Consider the following 19,811-nt stretch of genomic DNA (forward strand, 5'->3'; position numbering starts at 1 on the left):
GCTAAACTTATTTTCAGTCTCTTTTGTTAGAATTTCTGCCCATCTGGAAGGATGGATGCTACAGAAATATTTGCCTAGCCATTCAACCTTCACTTTGACTAGGGCTTAAAAAAGACTTGCTAACAAGTATTTAAATTCTTAAAGCACAGAAGCTAGCAGTCTAGTTGTCACACAGAATATTTGCTAGCCATTACTTATAAAAACTGCCTCCATTGTAAATCAGATTATGCAGTGGGTATTTAGTACTCTCTGCAGGAAAAAAAGAGAATAACTAATTATGCTTGTAGTTGACCACAGAAGAAAAGGTTATCTTGGGGAAACAACACCGAACACATTTTCCCTTGAACAATACAGAGTGGATACTGTCTTCTGATCTCCACTTCTAATTAAAACTAATCCCATTCTGGAAGCAAATACATACTTGCATCTATGCATATATAAATATCTATATATGCCTGGATATCTCTCTCTCTCTTCTGTAAGAGAAAAGTTTTGAATAATAGAAATAATAAATAAAGAGGATTTTTTGTACGTCTGGAACTTCAGTTAAAGTGATAATGTTTCTGAGTAGAAGCCTGCTGTGCTGGGTCAGCCAAGACAGGGTTAGTTTCTACAGGTAGCTGTGTAATTTTTTTTTTTTTTTATAAATATGAAAGATAATAATTGGTTGTGACAAAATAAGCATAACATAGACTAATTTATTGGGATTTATATGGAAAAATAACTATAATTTAAAAATTAATTTCACAGAATTACGTATAAAGTAATTTTATTTTGTGACAAGTACATTTTAAAGTGAAGAACTATAACATATAATTTGAAATAGACAACCTGAGACCTGATAATCATAGTAAAACTACAATTATTCAGTTCTTACTGAACCTCTTAGGTGTCTAAAGTTTAACATGCACTCTTACGCTTCTCTCTAACATATTATGATTCTGTGAATAATATTGTTTCCTTTTTAGGCATTTTTTTAAAAATCAAAATAGTTTTCCCTTCAGACATTCTCATCAAGCCACAGCACAAATGTATGTTTCCTTCTTAGGTCCCATATAAAAAAGGACTGTCAACAGTCTTGCTCAATGAATAATAATTTGATACTCAGGAAATATATTAGCTGGCCACTTTCACTATTTCAGATGGTCTTTCCTACCTATACCCATTATATCACTGATTCGTATTTCTTCTCTGATGCATAAACTTGAGCTTTTACCTACCTTTTAACCACACACTAACAGCAATGTAAACACTTTGATTTATTTTTTTAAGTGTTAGCAGTGTAACACATATCTTCCACTCTATGCAAGTGTATAGACAATATAACAGTAGATATAAATTGTATAAAATTTTCTTATTTTACAATGTAGCCAGTAAGACAGGCTGTTTTTCATTGGAAAAAAACCTCTTAGTTTTCCAGACAAATTTTGAGATAATACTCAAGAGTTCTTATACAATATTTATTAATTAGTTGCCAGATAGTTTGAGATGATTAAATGAGTAGTACTACAACTTGAAACAAGATTTTTCTTTCTTAAGAATACAACTGATGTCTATTAGATTCAGCACGTGTTTATCACAAGCAATAAAAATGAAGCATAATATGAAGTATTCATAGAAGATGTACGTATAAACATCAGGGAATTTTCACTATCTTACCATTAGAAGTAACTATGAAAATGAATTAGTAATTTTAGAAGTTGTGGAATTAATGGCTAAATGAGGAGATTTGTAGGTAGAAAACAATCCTTTTTATTTTTAACTTGGAAAAAATTAAGCTTAGTCTTAGATACTACTTTCCTTCTCTGAAAAACAAGTTCAAGGTCTAAATCAAGTTCTCAGATGAGCAAATAATAAACATTTTACATTCCAGAATGTGAAATTATTCATTAAAAATTGGGCACATTATTAATTTACAGCTGCTTGGTTCTTACTGAATCCTCTTTTCTGAAAATGCTGTTTCATCCCTGATGTTCACTTTTCACTTAAACAATCACTTGAGTAATTTAGTGATATTTCCGATCCTTGACCAGAGGAAATACACTTCTAAAAATTGTATTAGTGACTATAAAATAGGAAATGACAAATGATAATCAATAAAAACTCCTGTTGGCATACAGAAGTCATAATTTACACATGAATGTATAGAATAAACATTTCACTGACATTTAGGCATATAAAAGACTGACAGATTTTAAATGTGGAAAGGATCTGTATTTGGATAGGCTGACATCTTGTACAGTATAGGCCATAAAATATCCCTGCATTGATCTTTTTATTCAACTGGTACATATCTTAAAGGGAAAAGAAAAGTCTGGTTTGTCTAGGAATGGAAAACTCATTAAAATATTAGTGAGTTGTTCCACTAATTGGCTAACTTCTCTAAAAAAAAAAACAAAACACCTTGATTCTAATTTGGATTTGTCTAGCATCCCTTCTTGCTCTTTGACTTACAACTTTACTCTACCAGGCTCAAGTGTCATCACACTTCTATTATCAGGAAGAAACTAATAGGTTAAGATCAGATCACCTTAAACTTTTTCTGTTAAGCTAAACATATTTAGTCCCACAGATACTCATGACAAATCATAGCTTTAGTCCTTTCATTCTTAGAATCAAATGTAAGAATAAGAGACATTTCCAAATCCTCTATGAATTGGATATATAAAACAAAGGAACACCTTCTGTAACACTGTCATGCAAAGGGCAAATATTGAGCTATTCATATATTGTGACTCCCAAATCTTACTATTTTCCAGAATAGACTGATAAACTCATGGAAGGTGTGTGTGTGTGTATGTACATTATATATATATATATATATATATATATATATATATATATGGGTGGAATTACTTGGTTGTAGTGTTGATTGGCTGATTATTCTCATGCTAGAGATCTCTTCTAATCAGAGTATGTTTTCTGAACATATTCATTCTACTGCCGATCTAAGTAGTCCATTAGTAGCAGTGTTAGATCTTGAATAGCAAAAATTTATTCCCACAAGATTAGTCAATCAGCCTGATTGTTCATGTCTACAGTCACTAGGTAAAGCTTAAATTTCATTCCTCTCCTGGAATAAGTTTGAGAGGGACTTGATTGGGTATTAATAAAAGCTTTTGTCCATAGAGAAATTGTGACATTTCTGCACTTCCGAATAGCAGGCACAATCTAAAACTGATGGCTAAATATGAGTAAAGAGGAAATATACCTCATGGTTTTACATGAGCGACTGACAGAAGATCTCAAGTTAGGAATAGTTTTCTTATTTAGTCAGCTGGGAGAAACATATTTCATCAAAGATTGATTTAGCTTATTTAAGATATGAATTGCATCATGGAGTTTCTTATTTGCCTGTATTCCCTGCATTCCACTTCAAAATTATTAGTGATATGAATCGACATATTTGAATAAAACAGGCAAGATTTTAAGTATGAAAGCTCCTATTCAGGTCTGAAGCTGAAACCAAAAATCTCCTTTATTTCACTAGCTGGTAACGCTCATCACTTTCAGGTTCATCAGTTTTTGTTTCCAGATGAGCTAAACATTTTAAATGTTAGACTTGTTTCCTAAGGGTTTTTTGTAGGTGTCCCTCGAGACTTCGAACTAACAGGTTAAAGAAGGGGGATTGCTTTCAAAAACGTAATGTGTCCTAGTGACCAGTCCTATCACAGTTCCCTGAATCAGTATGTTCTGGTACACAGCCTTTGTTTTAATTTAATCCATTCAAGCTGCAAAGATCTGTGAATCGTGGGACAAAATGTACCACATTGTGGGGTGTGCATATAGAGAAACTGTGTTTAAGACACTTCTGTAAGCAGAGTTTACTGAGGATAGCAACAGGTTTGAATTTGCAGGTTGCATTTTTTACACTGGCATGGTCAGTTGGTGTTTGGCACTCTGCTAAAATTTGAATGCAATGATCTTTCTGATTTTCAGAGATTTTTTTTTTTTTAATATATGATAATCTTCTAGTGTGCTTTTTTATTATTTGTGAAAGATTTTACTTTCTTCTATTCTTAAATACTCATAACTGTATTACTATTACTAATATAATCACTGGACTCTTTTAATAGAAGGATTCTAGTAATGTTTTCCATTTTCATCAACATGTATTATGGATCAGAATCCTGATAAATGTAATAGTCTTTGTCTCAAAACCAATTCAGACTTCTAATTGGTTTAATTAAGCTAGATGCTAGCAGTCCTGAATAATGAAAAGCTGAAATCTCTTAGAGAAAATATATTTTTAAAGGAAAAAAAATCTAAGTTCTGCATTTCAATAAAAAAAAATCAATTGAGCATTTATTTCCTAAATAAAGTGCTTTCAAAACTTTAATTCTGTTTTTGACAAAACTCCTACATTCTCAAGGAACAGCATTGTAGATTAAAAATTGTTGCCTCCAATAACAGTCATCCTGATTTACATATGCATATAGCATCATACATTTTCACCTCTTACTTGAGAACATGAAGTGTTTCATATTACTTATCTTAGATGATCAGGCCAATCTCTTTCACTTGTATTTATGAAACATGAAACACATACAAAAGTTTCAACTTGTTAAAAGTCTGAAGAACTTTCTCTGGTTTTGCCTGCTGAGTGAAAGTATTCTGTATTTTATGATAATACATCTAAAGAGTTTGTGATCCCAAAGTGATATCTGCAATTGCTCCTACTTACAGTTTCAGCTCAAGTTGCAACTCTCCGATTTTTTTTCTAACTTCACAAAACATTTTCCTTTGCAAAAATAAGATTTATAACATTGCTCTGTTTTTCTTCTCTTACTAATTGGTTAACACCATACTTTATAGTTCTAATAAAACACAGCTGCTTCCATTTTACATGTTTGGACACTTTTTATGGGCAGAAGAAACTTAAATAAAGATGAATTGAAAGAAAGTGGAAATTAAGTTTAATTACCACCACCAGAACAAACCACTTAAAGAATTACAGCACTTCAATATAGATTTTGTGACTGCCATAGACAACACGAATTTTTTCCACTGACTTTAACAGCATTTGGATTTGGTCCCTGAAACTCAATTACTTGTATTGCAGAAGGAGAATGAAGGCAATTGTAAGCTGACTCCCCTGATCAGTGGTGCTTGTGGGCATTCCAACACATATGAGAATATTTCTATGTTATGTATTTGTTCCCAATTAGGGACACACATAAGCTTACTTCCCTTGTTTGGGAACCATATGCAGGTGAAGCCATGGTAAAATGCCTGGAAATATGTGTCTCCAGCAGCATTTCCAGCAGAGCCCATCCAAACACTACCCTGAGGGATGTAAAAAGGTTACAACAGCTTACTTTAAATAACTGGGCTTTAAAGCAGCTAGCTTGGCAACTAGATAGTGATTCAGCTTTGGAAGATTGACATCTAGCAGAAACTGTAAAACATACAGAGAAACCTGGTTAAATACCTGGGTAGCTCTTCTGCCCCAAGTTTTATATTCTGTTAGGGCCTATCTAAAGTGAAAATGCCTGCTGTTTTGCTGAAATGGGGAATGAGTCTTACAGACCACATAGGAATTGAAAAGACCATCATAAGGCTTAGATTTTGGAGTTATTTTATCCCATTCATACTCTTTCCCCTCTAAAATTTCCTGTGATAACTAAATATCATTGGTAAAAAGTGAAGATTTGTCCTCAGTTTTTAAAATTCAGAGGAAGTCACTATAAGCAGATGGCATGCAGCTTCTACTTCTTTTTTTCCCTTCCTCCCTAGGGCAGAGGGAGCAGTGTTGAAATACATTTGTATGGAATTGTGACATTCCTACTTGAAATTATGTAGGAAAAGGTTCTTTTTTGGGAGAGGACATATTTGCCTCTAGTACAGACTATAATAGCAGCTCCAGGAAGGGATGAGGGAGAGAGGAAGCACCTTCCAGTTGTTGAAATGTTGCCAAGACCATTCTTTCTAAATCTGTAACTTTGTCTCTGTGAGATGTCAGTCATTATGTTCAATGGAAGAACATTAAAATGCATTTCTGATTAATTGGTGCACAAATTATTTCCCATTTGATCTGTAGGCATTAAATTTAATTCTAATGCACTTCCAGTGACTCTGGGACTGTTATATGAATTTGGAATGAAGTTAGCCTTTATGTTTTAATTTGCTCAGCCACCTTATCTAAATAGAATATTCTAAGGTTTGGAACAGCTGAAATACTGCTAGTAATTCTTAACTCCAATTTAAATACTTCTGAAATCAATTTAGAGAGAAAGCAAGCTTCCTCTTTTATTGAACAAATGTGTTTTCCTGCTTCTGATCTCTGGACAGTAAGTTAATGTTGTTGCCTCATCAATTTTTTGTAACATACAGTATGCTGTTAAGTACTATGCTCCTGAGAATGCAGCTGAAATGCAATGGATATTCTTTTCTGCATTTTGAGAACAGTTTCCCAAGAATATTTTCATTTAAAAATAAATGGAAGTTTGTACAGCAAGGTAAAGATGATTTACATGCTGCTTTCTGCTGTAAATAGCTCATTTGGAAGTATACAAATGCTGTGTTTTAGAAGCAGAATGTTTCTGTTTTGCAATATTTCATATATACAATGCCACATTTAGTGCAGGGAAAACCTGTGTTTATATCACTTTCAGCACCATAAGATCCAAACACTACTTTCTGTCAACATGCCAAATCCTGATATCTCAATCAGATTTTACTCACTTCATAGTGGGCCACTCCATTACCACTTGAGGAATTAGAATGTTAGATAAACTGAAGTCACTACCTATATTTTTGTGGTTAATAATAACCGTAATTTAGATTTTGAAACCCTGATTATTTTTACTCACTTTCTATATAAGGAAAATGCCTGCTGAAACCAAAGTTTTGTTTGAGTAAGGCTTTCAAAATGTTTCCATTCTGACCATCCTTACCTGTATTTTTTCTTGCCACATTTTATATATTATCTGACTTCATAACCTTCTTTTATAAGGACAAGCTTAACATGCCTTTTTTCTAACTTAGTTTGCTTTGTTTACACTAAGGGGACATTCTTACTACACACTGTAGAAAATATGTTTATTCATAATACATTATAGTTTGGGACAATCGTTAAAACCAATATCTTATCCAATGGATTAGTTTTATTTATCCTTGTAATTTGGGAAAAAAAAGAAAAAAAATTAGAGAAGCCTTCTAATGACACATTCCCCTGACATCTGGGCTTATTGTTGTCTTAGTGGATACATTTTTTGCATACTTTCTGACCTTATTTGCCTGAGATCTGGCAGCCATTTGCATCTTAGAGGCCTTGCCTAAATCTATAGCTAGCATCCACATTATTACAACCTATTAGTCTAGAGACTGATTGTTCCACAACGTTGATGTTATTTAGAAGTTCAGTGCAAAGTATAGATTACATATTTTATTATGTTTGATGGTGCCAATACATTACCTCTAGGAGTCTCTGTGCACTGCCATAACTTCCAGAAATAATGCCTGTAATATTTGCTCTTGTTAACCACAGTGACTTAGGATTCTCATTACATATGCAAAGTATCATGAAAATTCACCCAAAACATTGGCTATGCTCACTTGCTATGCTTATACTTGTTACCAAGATTCACACTAAATGTGTATCATGGTCCTTATGTGCTTAAATCACCTCATTCTATGCAAAGTACATTCATAGTGTCAATTAATACCTATAAAAATTATTGTTAATAATCATAAGAATTTCAGGGAAATAAAAGCTCTGCCAGGTTTTTAGCCTTACTCTGCTAGACACAATTCCGTACAAAAAAGTAATTTATACTGAAAAAGTTTAGATGTAGGCAATATACAAGTACATGTTTGTGGAGATTTTAAATAGTAGTAAAATACAAATAATATCAAGTAGAAACCAAGTAATTACTTATGAAGCAATGTCACATAACCCTCAAATCCCTCACAGTCTTGTACTCTACTTCTTTGAAGCCTGTATGGGGCTAATTGTACTTTTTTCAAGTCAAATTAACTATTTTTCAATACGTATTCCATACATTTGATGTATTACAGACTGTATTTAACTTAAACCAAAACAAAACACTGGTTTTGCTATCTATACGGAACCGTGCCTTACTGAGATGAAAAACATTTCAGCTACACTGTTTCTCCACCATCAGAATTTGGTAATTACATATGTATATAGATCATGAAGTATTTCCATGGCCACCATTACATCTGTACTGCGTAGGCTACCTCTGTGTTTCTACTACAAAGACTTGGCATCAGACCAATGGTTTTATGTAACATTTTATATTGATGTAATTTAAATACTGAGTAAAAGAAGACTTCATCTTTTGGCCTATAGAGTTTGAGGCAAATAATTTATTAATATTTTGCTCTTACTGAGCACAATACTGTTCACACATCACACATCATCAGTTCACACATACACACAGAAACAGTTTACATCATATCTCGTTCATATTGACAGGACAGCACCAGCAAGGACTGAACTTTTGATTTCTGGCAAAATCATCCACTTAAATTAAATGTCCTAGTTCTTTTACCCAAGATTTTAGCAAACAGTACCATACAAACAATACGGTTACTGTTAGTGCTGGAGAAATACCACACTGGGAATGGTCTTTGTGTAGATATATTTCTATAGGAGTTAACTCATGAAAAACACAAAGACTCTATCCTACTGTCACAGAGAACAGGTTTACTATTTGCAAAGAGCTATAGCTAATGGAGGAATGCTAAAGTCACCTTTAAATCAACAGCTTTAGAGAAGTGTAAATTAAACTTTTGATGTTAAAATTATTCCAACTAATTACCATGTAATAAATAAGCTATCAATCCCAGATAGCATGTTCTAGCTTTTCTCTAATGAGCCACCTCTCATTGCTTACAGATAGTGCTTGACTAGGAATAAAATACCATGCTTTAGAGAAAAACACAACCATCTTTCTGATAATGACTTAGTTCCTCGGGAAAAGAAAAAGATCCATATTTTTCAGAACATAAATACAGACTTCCTCCACCAAAGAAGTACAGATTTCTCGCCTGCTTTTTCCTGCGTTTCTCTGGGCATTGTTTCATGCATCGTTTGTTCACAAGGCTTCGGAAGTTCATAAACTCAAGGTTCTGAGATTCCTGAATCTACTTCAGACCTCTTGGGCTTGTTTTAAAAATCTTCAGAAGTTTTTGGGGAAAAGGATTTGCCCATGTTTGTATCAGGCATCCTAGCAAAAAGGCTAATGGCTTCCTGGAAGTATAATATACTGTGCTATAATAGCCTCTCTATTTTCACACTTGTGTACCTGTTTGGGAATGCGGTAAAGGGAAGAACGGGAAAATCCTAGGAAGGGAATGACTGATTGTCACAATTCCAAATTGGAGGCTTGTGTCCTAATGCCAACAGCACAACACTGTGGGGCATTTTGGACTAAGGCAAGTCATTGGGAGATCCTCTCTGTAATCAGAATCACTGAGGAGCAGCTAAAAGCTCTCAGGGACTGCAAGCTGTGTGTTTGGTATTGCAAATATAATTTGCTATGATCTAGTGGATGTAACATTCCCCTGACAAAAAAACTGAGAAAACTGAATTTCCCTGCTGCACTAAGATTCCTCTTAATATTAGAAAACCTTCGGGACACATAGAAGTAAAAATTAATCTAGAACAGATAAGTGACAGCCTTAAGAAATTAATTACTGTATTTGGAGAGACATATTGCAAACCAAAACCCATTGTATTATTTATAGTTACTTTTTGGGGTGATTGAACAGGATGCTCCCCTTGGTAGTGCCCTCTCAGCTCATTCTTGCTCTTGCATGTGTCATTTGCTTGGCATTGACTATATATTTGTATTTAAGGTGTAAGTTGAATAGTTAGGTGATCCACATAAAAATAACTTTTACTGCAGATTTTTTTTTGTTTCTTTTAATCATAAAAATTTTCCTGATCTCATTTACAGTGGAGTCCCACAGATACTGCCTTGCCTGAGTGAGGTGCCGTGAACAGTTATGGGAGTGTGAAAACGAATGGCTGGCACATGGAGAGGCAGAACTTCTTGAACTGGCTTTGCCACCTTCTAGAACATTTCTGGTACTGCAGGCTTCACTCTTACTTTGCTTCAAAGCGTCTTCTGTGTTTGTTTACCCAAAAGATTCTGAACACAAGTTAACTCAGAGTAGTCTATATAGTTTTAGAGCAAGGTTCAACATCTTGACAAATATAATGGTTGATCACTGTTTTCCTTGAAGTAGAAATCTGAGCTGGAATAAACATTTTCTTTATAGACTACTTTGTTACTGAAGTTGCTACTGATGTTAAAGATAGCTGTAAAGATTTTCTAACACAACTCTGTCAATTGATCTAACCAAGTAAGAGGTCTCCCTAGCTAATGGACACTTGTCTGTCAAAGTTTTCACCACTGTTAGATAAGGATGCCTTTATGGTACATCTTCTCACGGGGTTGACCTAGGAAGATTCATCACCTAGTCTGGTTGCGAACAGTGCCAATCTGCTTTTTATCAGCAGATCAGTAATTCAAAGACAGCTTCATTACTTTTGAGTTTGCATTATTTTAGATGCATAAAGTTTCCACAGCACATGATTCTAGATCTGTTCATAGTACAAACTCATTAACAAAGATAAAGAATGCACTAGCTCTAGATCACTTCACAGCAGTAAATAAACCAGGTGACATTTAAACACAACTGTCTGGAATTTAAGGACACTCAAACACTGATAAACCATGTCATATGACAAACAAGGCTTTCAAAAATATTTCTGAGTGTGCTTTTGGAATTGTTTTCAAGCACCCTATTTCTAAAGACCAGTCCTCATGTATCTTAGCTGTCACACTGCTAACTGTAAGATGCTGTCAAGGTTGTGCTTTTACAGATTTTAACATGACAGCTAACAACATATCATATCCCACTGTATGACTAATACACATTTAAGTTCTTGCATATAAGCTAAAGCTTTTCAATTACAGTAATGGCACCAAGGATGAGAAATATGGATAGAATGAAAGAAAGATGCAATAGATGTGTGAGTATACTTATCCACTGCCAAGAGCTGAGACACTGCAATAAACATCAGCCTTTGCTTGAGTACCTATCTATTATTTTTAGTCAATTAAATGTTATCAAGTAGGTTATGTAGCAAATTTGTGCTTCAATTTTTGTGTATATCTCTATCTGCACAAATAGTTATTTTGACTTCATTCAAGTTGAACATTGCATGGTCAAATGAGCTTGGCAGAACATAAGTGGTCATATGCCCTCTGAATAAATCTATGGAAGTAGGCATTTAAAACAATTAAATGAGAGATGTGAACTCGTTTTTGATATCCACTAATAGAATATTATGGTCACCATTTTGTTGAATTTACATGGTCTAAAATGTGACACAAAGAAGTGATGGCTAATCTTCAGCCAGGTTTTGAGAAATTTAATACCATAGTTAAATGTCTTATAGAGTGTTAAAACTAGGTTTGCACTTCTGTTCATTTTCCACAGAACTTGAGGTGACCTCTTTTATTTTGTTCACAGAAACATTAAAATGATTAATGAGTGCTACTAAATGTGAAAATGAAGGAAGGATTATCAGGAACAAAAATAAGTGTCTCCTTTTATCTTATGACAGCTAAAGAATTCCGTTAGATTCCTCATGATCAGCCCCCAGTTCTTCTAAGCTGGCTAAATACCATTTAAGCACTGAAACTGAACAAGTTATCATTCATGTAGAGTTACACAATTATAGCAACTGCTACACTACGCAACACATATATTAAAGCAAACTCCTCGTTCTTTGACATATGGAATATTTCTCTGATGCAGAAACCAAATTCAGCCCATTCATGAAGTATATACAATGGAGGTCAAATTTCTCAGCAAGGATTCATTCCCTTACACAGACAAAACTAATTTATACTGAATAGATTCAGTTCAAACTCAGTTGCATGCTAAAAAACAAAAAACCTTGGTACACATATACAGAATATAAACCGAAGTACTACTGGAAAATGAAACTGTCAGCTCTGATGTATTAATGAAAAGAAAAACTTTGAAGTTTATTTTGAAAACAAAAAATGAGAAATTAGGATGTTTGGATTTGTTTTGATGACTTATTATTTTATTATTATTTATATCAGCATCATGAATTGTTAATCCAATATGAAAATATTAATATCAGCATCAACAAATAACCGAGTATGAAAATGTCTTTTTAAAAATTTTGAATATTACTAGTTATGAAAACCACAGAAAAACTGGGGAAAAAATTCTACCCCAACTCCATATTATTCCACGGTATACAGATTTTTTTTTTTATTTTTAAAAAAATTGAAATACCTTTTGCCCCATTTATTTAGGTTGCAGATCTGTAGCAAATTATTAGTCACAGTTCCTAACATGTTCTTTCCAAAGTTAAATCATAGCCAGAATGTAAAAGACACTAACTTTCCCATAAAAAGTTTCTGTAATACTTCATCATAAGTATTTAAAAGAAACTACTGTTATTAGTATTTTGAGTGAAAACTGGTTTAACTTTCTGCAAATAAAACATTAACAGCTAAGCAGATTAGGCAAATTCATGGATCTAAGAAGGATAGAAGTTTGAGTGATAAACTTGAGTGTTAGTCTATTAAGCATTAAAGATGGGTATTTCAATGTATAGCTCAAAAATTAATGTATTAGGTTCCTTCAAATAAATTGCCTTATAATATAGTTAAATCAAAAATTATCATTTTCTCTTGCCTGAAAAATCAATGTTAAGGAAGGAAAAAATGGTTGATATGCCCAATGATATAGTTTAGAACTGCAATTATTATTTTTAGATATCTTTTATACTTTTTTCTCTCCTTTTAATAATAAAGTAGGTGCTACCAGAATGGCTTGGTCAGGCCTGCATTGCAAAATAAATTCAGAAAGCAATCACTGATAATCGTAAAAACCAAGTTATTGCTCAGTCAATTAACAGGAAACAGCCTTTTATTCAACACTTTTGTTTGCAAAAGAGTCTTTGTTCTTGAAAACATGTGTATGTTGCATGGTAGAAACAGAATAACATTTAATGGCATAGGTTGCTTGTGTGGTGCACACCACCAAACATCTAAATGGACAGGTGCAGTTCCGGATGTTATATTGGGGCAGTGGCACAAGGAACAGAAGTGTCTCAAAGGAAGGAGCCTTTGCACACCTGACTAAAGCTTTTACTTCTTCCTCTAGTCCTATCTGTGAGATGGACTGATTTTTGTGTTACGCAATTGACTTTTGTTTGGATCAGTCATGATTTCTAGATGTGACCCTTCCGTTCTTTGCTTTGTAATGTCAATTCATGTCAGACACCTGCTGAACTTGCCTAAGAGCAATCTGAAAATGAATTTTTCTGCTTTTTGGGTAAAAAGATACCAGGCTCATCCCACAGATGATAAATGACTGATTTATTTGCCCAAATACTAAATTGCTCTCAACTTCAAAGAGTTTACCTGGAATGACATTATCACATGTAACTGGAAATAATTTCAAAGGAGAACTACATAATCAGTTACGAAAGGAAAGACATTTCTTCACCTTTAAGAGTGCATATGCTTTTAGGGAGAGTAAGGCAGAAAGAATGAAGAAAAAAAAAAAAGTTATTATAAGCAAAAAGAATCTAGTGTGATTTTGTAGTCAAATCCCAGAATAAAACAGAAGTTAGAGGAGATGGCTAGGCATATCACCTTTTGCCTCATAATATGAACATCAGGGAAATTATTTGTAAAACACAAAGTAAAGTGCTTCAGATAACTAAAAATGAATGACAAGAATATTGGCTAAGGTAAATTTAAATGTTCTTAAGGTTCCTTCATTTACATTTTTCATCTTGAGAGGAATATCATTAACCGTCCTTCCTGTTATCTTCACTTCACTACAGTTTATACATTTTTTAAAATTCTGATAATATCTTTACCAAAAGAAAATAGTACGACACAGCAAAGGTTACCCTTATGGTCCTAATGGTCTGGATGCAATTTGAAAGCTCACTTGAATCTTGTCTTCACAAGTTTTCCAGAGTTGTCTCTAGATCAAAGAGGACAACATAAAGTCAGCTGAAGAATTCAGGAGGAAACTCTGATGCTATTGAAATGAATAGCAAATTTCCCATGAGACAGTCAGGATTTAATCACTATTTTAAATGAATATTGAAAAATAACTTCCAACTCACCAAAGGTGAGATCATTATTCCTTGAAAGCTGGTGAGATTTTTAGATGCTTTATGAAGCTTTTTTTTTTCCTCTAGAAAGTTTTACTTATAATAATATGTGTATTACTCTTTTCAGTTTTGATCAGATCTATATGGATACTGTATGCATAATTCCACTCTAAAAGATGAGATTGCCAGTAGTATAAACATTTCATTATGCAAAGTAATTAGATGCAGAAAAATAAATAGAATCAATGCTGAGAGCTTATAGACGTGCAAATAAACAAGTACTCATAATGCTTTCTAATAGATCTTTAGAAAAATCAGGCATATCCTTTAAATTAATGACTTAGTTCCATCCAGATTTGCTCTTCTGGGTTCAGAATATACAATTATAATGCTTATAATTCAAAGTGAGAAAACCTTGATGCCTAAGTTTGTAGAGCTTCAGCAGATCAGTAATCATCCTTTAAAAATCATCTTTGCAAATATATAAAGGTATTTTATTTAAACTCATAGGCAGTTCTAGACATCCCTTTTTTCCTCCTGTAATTGTAATTTTTTGTTTGATTGCTAAAAATCTATCAAGTAGTTGAAAGCATTTTTTTCTTTTGTGAGAGAGATATTATTGTTGCTTCTGCTTTGGATTTGATCTGCCATTCAGAAGTACAATTGGTGACATTCACCCTTCTAACCGCAACTGGGGATTCCTTTTTCTCTGGTCTTCACTAGCTACTAGCGTTAAAAAAGATTCCCCTGTCCTTTTGTAAGTAGTTTAAAGCAATCGGTCAGGATAGTAACAGCCAATACTATTCTTCTATTGTTGGTTTGATTGAATCTCACTTTGACTAAAAGTCCAAAGATCCAAGCATATCTATATTAATAGAACTTTTTTTCAGGCATTTTTTACCCCTAAAAACATCCTGACTAATCCTTTTTTCTTTTTAGAAATGCATTCAGAGATTTTGATGACCTGTAAAAAAGGACATGAGTAAAGCCACCTTTGTTTTTGATGGAAGTAACCACAGGTCATGGGGTGAAGCCTACCCAAAAGTACCATTCAGTCAAGCAACACCTGCACAACATCTGCTCGGCTCTAACTCATTAGACGATTCCGGTACATGCTGGGAAACCAAGGTAAGAGATAATTCCCACAGAATTACTTGTGTGCCTAAAAGCCCTGGACTACATCTGCTCTGTTCTGATGATTCAGGCATGTGCTGTAAAGGCACAAAAGTGCATAGGTGAACTGTTTCCAGTTTTTCAACTTTGTCACACATTTGGGACAGGGATTAGAAGGTGATACCACTGACTGCCAAAGAGATTGGGGTGGTGCAGCGAGCGAGGTGGCTTCTGCTGACCATCTCTAAGTTAGAAATCAATAAATAAAGAAAAAACCAGTCCCTTGTGGGGGAGTGAAACAGTAGGGAGAAGGATGATATAACTGTTGGTATCCTAGATCGTGCGGAAACACAATTGTGAGAAGGATCTGCCATGTAAAAGTGAGGCTCGCAGACACTTCAGCCACAGTAAGTCTCTTGTTACCTTGTGCTGGTCGCAAGTACTGACGTATGTGTGTTCTCTAGAGGAAAGGGCATACATGTAAAAAGTTTCAAAATAATTATTAAATTACACATTTAATACAAATGCATGTTTGAATTGTTATACCTGTACAACCTATTTCACATATAAAAGTATTAAACTTTTTAATTAAAAGTGGGGTTTTCTTCAAAGCAAAGTTTAGGGTATGTATGCTAATTGTATGGTGATGTCCTTACTGGTGATTCATACAGGCTTATGTCAACCACCCGTTGTCAGGAAGCATGTTGTAACTGTAAGTATCCTTGGCAGTATGTTTATTTCCTATTTTGTCCATGAGACTTCAGCTTCATTCAGTGGACAGAATGGATATACAGTGCAGCAGAATTAAGGTTTCATAGGTAACAATAAATCTGATCTCTCTTATTTTTCAAGTGCAACTTGAATTATCTTCTGTTAATAGAGAGTACAGGGAGGAGATACTGTCAGGTAATTCACTCTTACGTCATTAAATCTGTTGTGCTGAAAAATAGCTGTAAACAGTGCATAAGCAGCCTTCTTTGGGTCTTCAGACTATACAAACTGGATTAAAAAATTAAGACAAATAACATTTCTATGAGCTGTAATGCCTCTGCCTCTGCTTAGGTCAGTGTAGGACAGAATTGTGCAGATCGGTTCTGTTCTTCCACTTGCAATGTAAAGCCAGGTTTAAGCTGTCATGTATGCTCTCTTGACACAAAGAAAACTCTAGCCATTTTAACATGCTTAGCACAACTTCATCTGCTACATTAGTGTTTCTGCAGAATAATTGTGCTACAATTTCAGAGGTATGCTGGGTTTGCTGATGTCATCATGAAATGCATTGTATTTTGTATAGCATCTTTCTTACTCATGCTGATATCGAGCATCACTGAATAACACACTATTCCTCTAGATAATGGATTTTATTACAGATTAAGCAACTATTGGATAAAAAGATATGAGAAGTTCCAAAAGCCATGGAACTTTTTCAGTATTCCAGGTTTAAAATAATATAACTTTCATGAAGAAACAAAAATTTGTTTGCGGTTGCCAAGAAAGTCTAAAGAAATGTGAGGCTGTGTGTCCCTTAATGGTAGTATGGGCTGAAGATAAAGAAATACACTAAGCAGGCTGTGATCGACACAAAAAATATTTGACCATCCTCTCCATACCACTGTCTGGTAAGGAACATACCTTTCAAACTGATTTCTTTATGTATGGAAAATTCTCTACGCTAGAGGTTAGTGTTCACAAAGGAGACAGAAGAATAAAAGAGATTATTTTATTCTAATAAAGGGTGACTCCACAAGATGGGTCCCCATGAGGTCTCTCGACACATAGGATCAAAACCCTTCATACACTACTTTCCCAGCTGCAAGATCCCTCCTCCTTTCACCAATGGCTGAGTTACTCAGTAGAGAACACGCAACATGGGTTTACATACATCGTATGTTCATTATATCTTATTCTAGGCATCTCAGGGCGGAGAGGTTAATATGCATAAGGCAATTAAGCATGCGCATTAGTGTTGAAGGTCACTGTCGTGGTTTAACCCGAGCTAGCAATACAACCATGATAGCCGCTTGCTTACCTCCCTCCCCACCACCCAAACAGGGGAGAGAATCCAAACAGAAGGGAGAAACTTGGATTAACCTAAACAGAGTTTAATAAAATATCAAAATACTAGTATACTACTACTAAATATATATATATGTAATATAAATAGAATATAAAATAAAATATACTCAATGCAATTGCTCAGGAACTTCTTCCACACCAAGCAGCCAATCCCAGTAAACAGCACTTGGTTGCAAGAGCCGATTCCAGAGAGAGAAAAGAGGAAAAATGGAGAAAAACCCAGAAGCCTCTGCAAAACAGCAGGATAGCAGAAGGCTGAACTAAAGAAACTCCTGAACAGAACTCTCCTGAACAGGTCTATAGGAGCAAAGAGACAGAGAGCAAGAGAGACCTCAAGACCCTGAATCTCCTTAGGTATGAAGCATGATGTTAATGGAATGGAATACTCTTACTGATCAGTCTGGCTGTCAGTCAAGCTCTGCCCCATCCATGCCCCCCTCACACCTGTGGGCAGAGTGCTCAGAGTGTCCCTGGCTCTCAGACCAGAGCAATTAAAAACATTAACTCAGTCCCAGAGTGTTATCTTCTTGTTCTCAAACTAAGTTCAAATAATGACCATGCTAGCTACAAAAAAGAAAGGTTTCTAACTGCATGAAGGAAATTAACTCATTTTCAGTCAAACCAGCACAGTCACTGAAGTTTAAATTGTGGTTTATGCAAAATAGGGGTCTCCCTCCTAATACTTCTAGTTAGCTGACTGGACAATACTTAACTTTCCCCTCTCCTTATCATAAGTCTGCACATTTTTGCAAGGATATACTTGGTTTGCACCACATTTTTGTACAAATAGCTGATAGTCATTCATATCACTTAAAAATCTCTTGAAGTTTCACTAAGCTAAACTTCTTTGGAGAGAAAGCTCAGGTGCTTACCCACTAGCATGGCAAAAGTGGCTTTTGGTATACGAGGCTTCTCAAATAAGGCCTACGTAAAATCTGATGAGTATTTTGAACATTTAGGATGTTGAAAGCTACTCTTAATTTCCCAATAATAAATAATTTTATAGTCTGTATTTCCTGGAAATTTGAAGCAACTATGTATTTTCAACCAATATGTATATTTCCCAACCCAACTTTCTGAAACAATTCTGATCAAAATTATACTGTACTGGGTGCAGGCGCTGGTGGGGGCTGCGAGGTCTCAGTGAGGGGAGGCTGTGCCGGGCCACCCCAGTCCAGGCACGGGCGGCTCCAGCGGCCCCAGTGCAGGGCACAGCCGAGCCCCTCAGACACGGGCGGGCACCTCGGGGAAAGCGCCGCTGAGAAAGGGCAAAACGCTGCCCGGCGGGCAGGGCTGAGGGGAAAAGTGTGAGAACCAGCCCTGCGAGCCCCGAGGGGAGAGCGGCAGGAGGGGCAGGACGGGCTCCAGCCGCCCCCCGCAGCGCTTCCCCTGGGCAGCCCCCGCCCCAGCGGGTGCGTTTGTCCTGAGGGAGCTGCGGGCTGGGCAGAGGAGCCCGCGCTGGGCAGCGAACAGCGTGAGGGGACAGGGCCGGCAGTCGAGCTGCGGTGTACCGACCGTAGCCCCCCATTCCCCAGCACCCTGCACCCCGGGGACAGGTAAAGGAGTCGGGAATGAAGGAGGGAAGGTGAGACTGGATGGGCGTAAACTGTCGTTTTAATTTTGTCGGTGTTTCTTGCGATCTAAATCTATTTTAATTAGCAATAAATTACATTAATTTTCTGAAGACAATTCTCGTTTTCCCTTGAGATAACTAGTACATGATCTCCCTGTCTTTATGTTGACCTTTGAACTTTTTAATCTTATTTTATCCCCTGCCCTGTTGAAGAGGAAGATGCGAGGGAGTGACTGGGTGGGGTTATCTACAGCTGGCCCAGGTCAAGAGCAATTAAGTCAATATACTAATTTCAAAATGCATTAAGTTGAAAGAATACATTTTCAGGACCTCAGCAGCTTGAAAGGCAGCAGATCTACACTATTAATTGATTTATTGTATGTTATAAATGAAGACGAGTCTTTGAGCCAATTAATTAATTTTATTAAGCAAGCAAATTTAAAGCAAGCAGTAATTAGGCAAAACAGTGCTAGGTGACCGGGGGAAGCTCAGTTCCACCAACGGCACAAAACTCTACTTTTCGTATGTGCTTATATATGTTATACACTTGTTCACGTGCTGGGACACCCTGACGAGTTAGCTCCTGGTTGGCTAGTCGACAGTGAAAGATGTTGCTGGGTGTGCTTGGTGTGCTTGGTGTTTCTGCCTCTGGAGTTCTGTTATCTGTTGCACTATCTAGGCGCTCTGTTATCTGTTGCACCATTTGGGCGCTCTGTTATCTGTTGCACCATCCGGTCATTGGCTTGGTTGGGGTCCAGCATCCGGCCATTGGCTTGGTTGGGGCCCGGCATCCGGCCATTGGCTTAACTACTATTTTTTTACAAAATATAATGAAACTTGCACAAGCGTAATTACTTCTTACAACGATATGCATAATATGATTGAACCCTACTC

The sequence above is a fragment of the Nesoenas mayeri genome, assembly GCF_963082525.1.
Source record: "Nesoenas mayeri genome assembly, chromosome: 2".
NCBI classification, from domain to species: Eukaryota; Metazoa; Chordata; class Aves; order Columbiformes; family Columbidae; genus Nesoenas; species Nesoenas mayeri.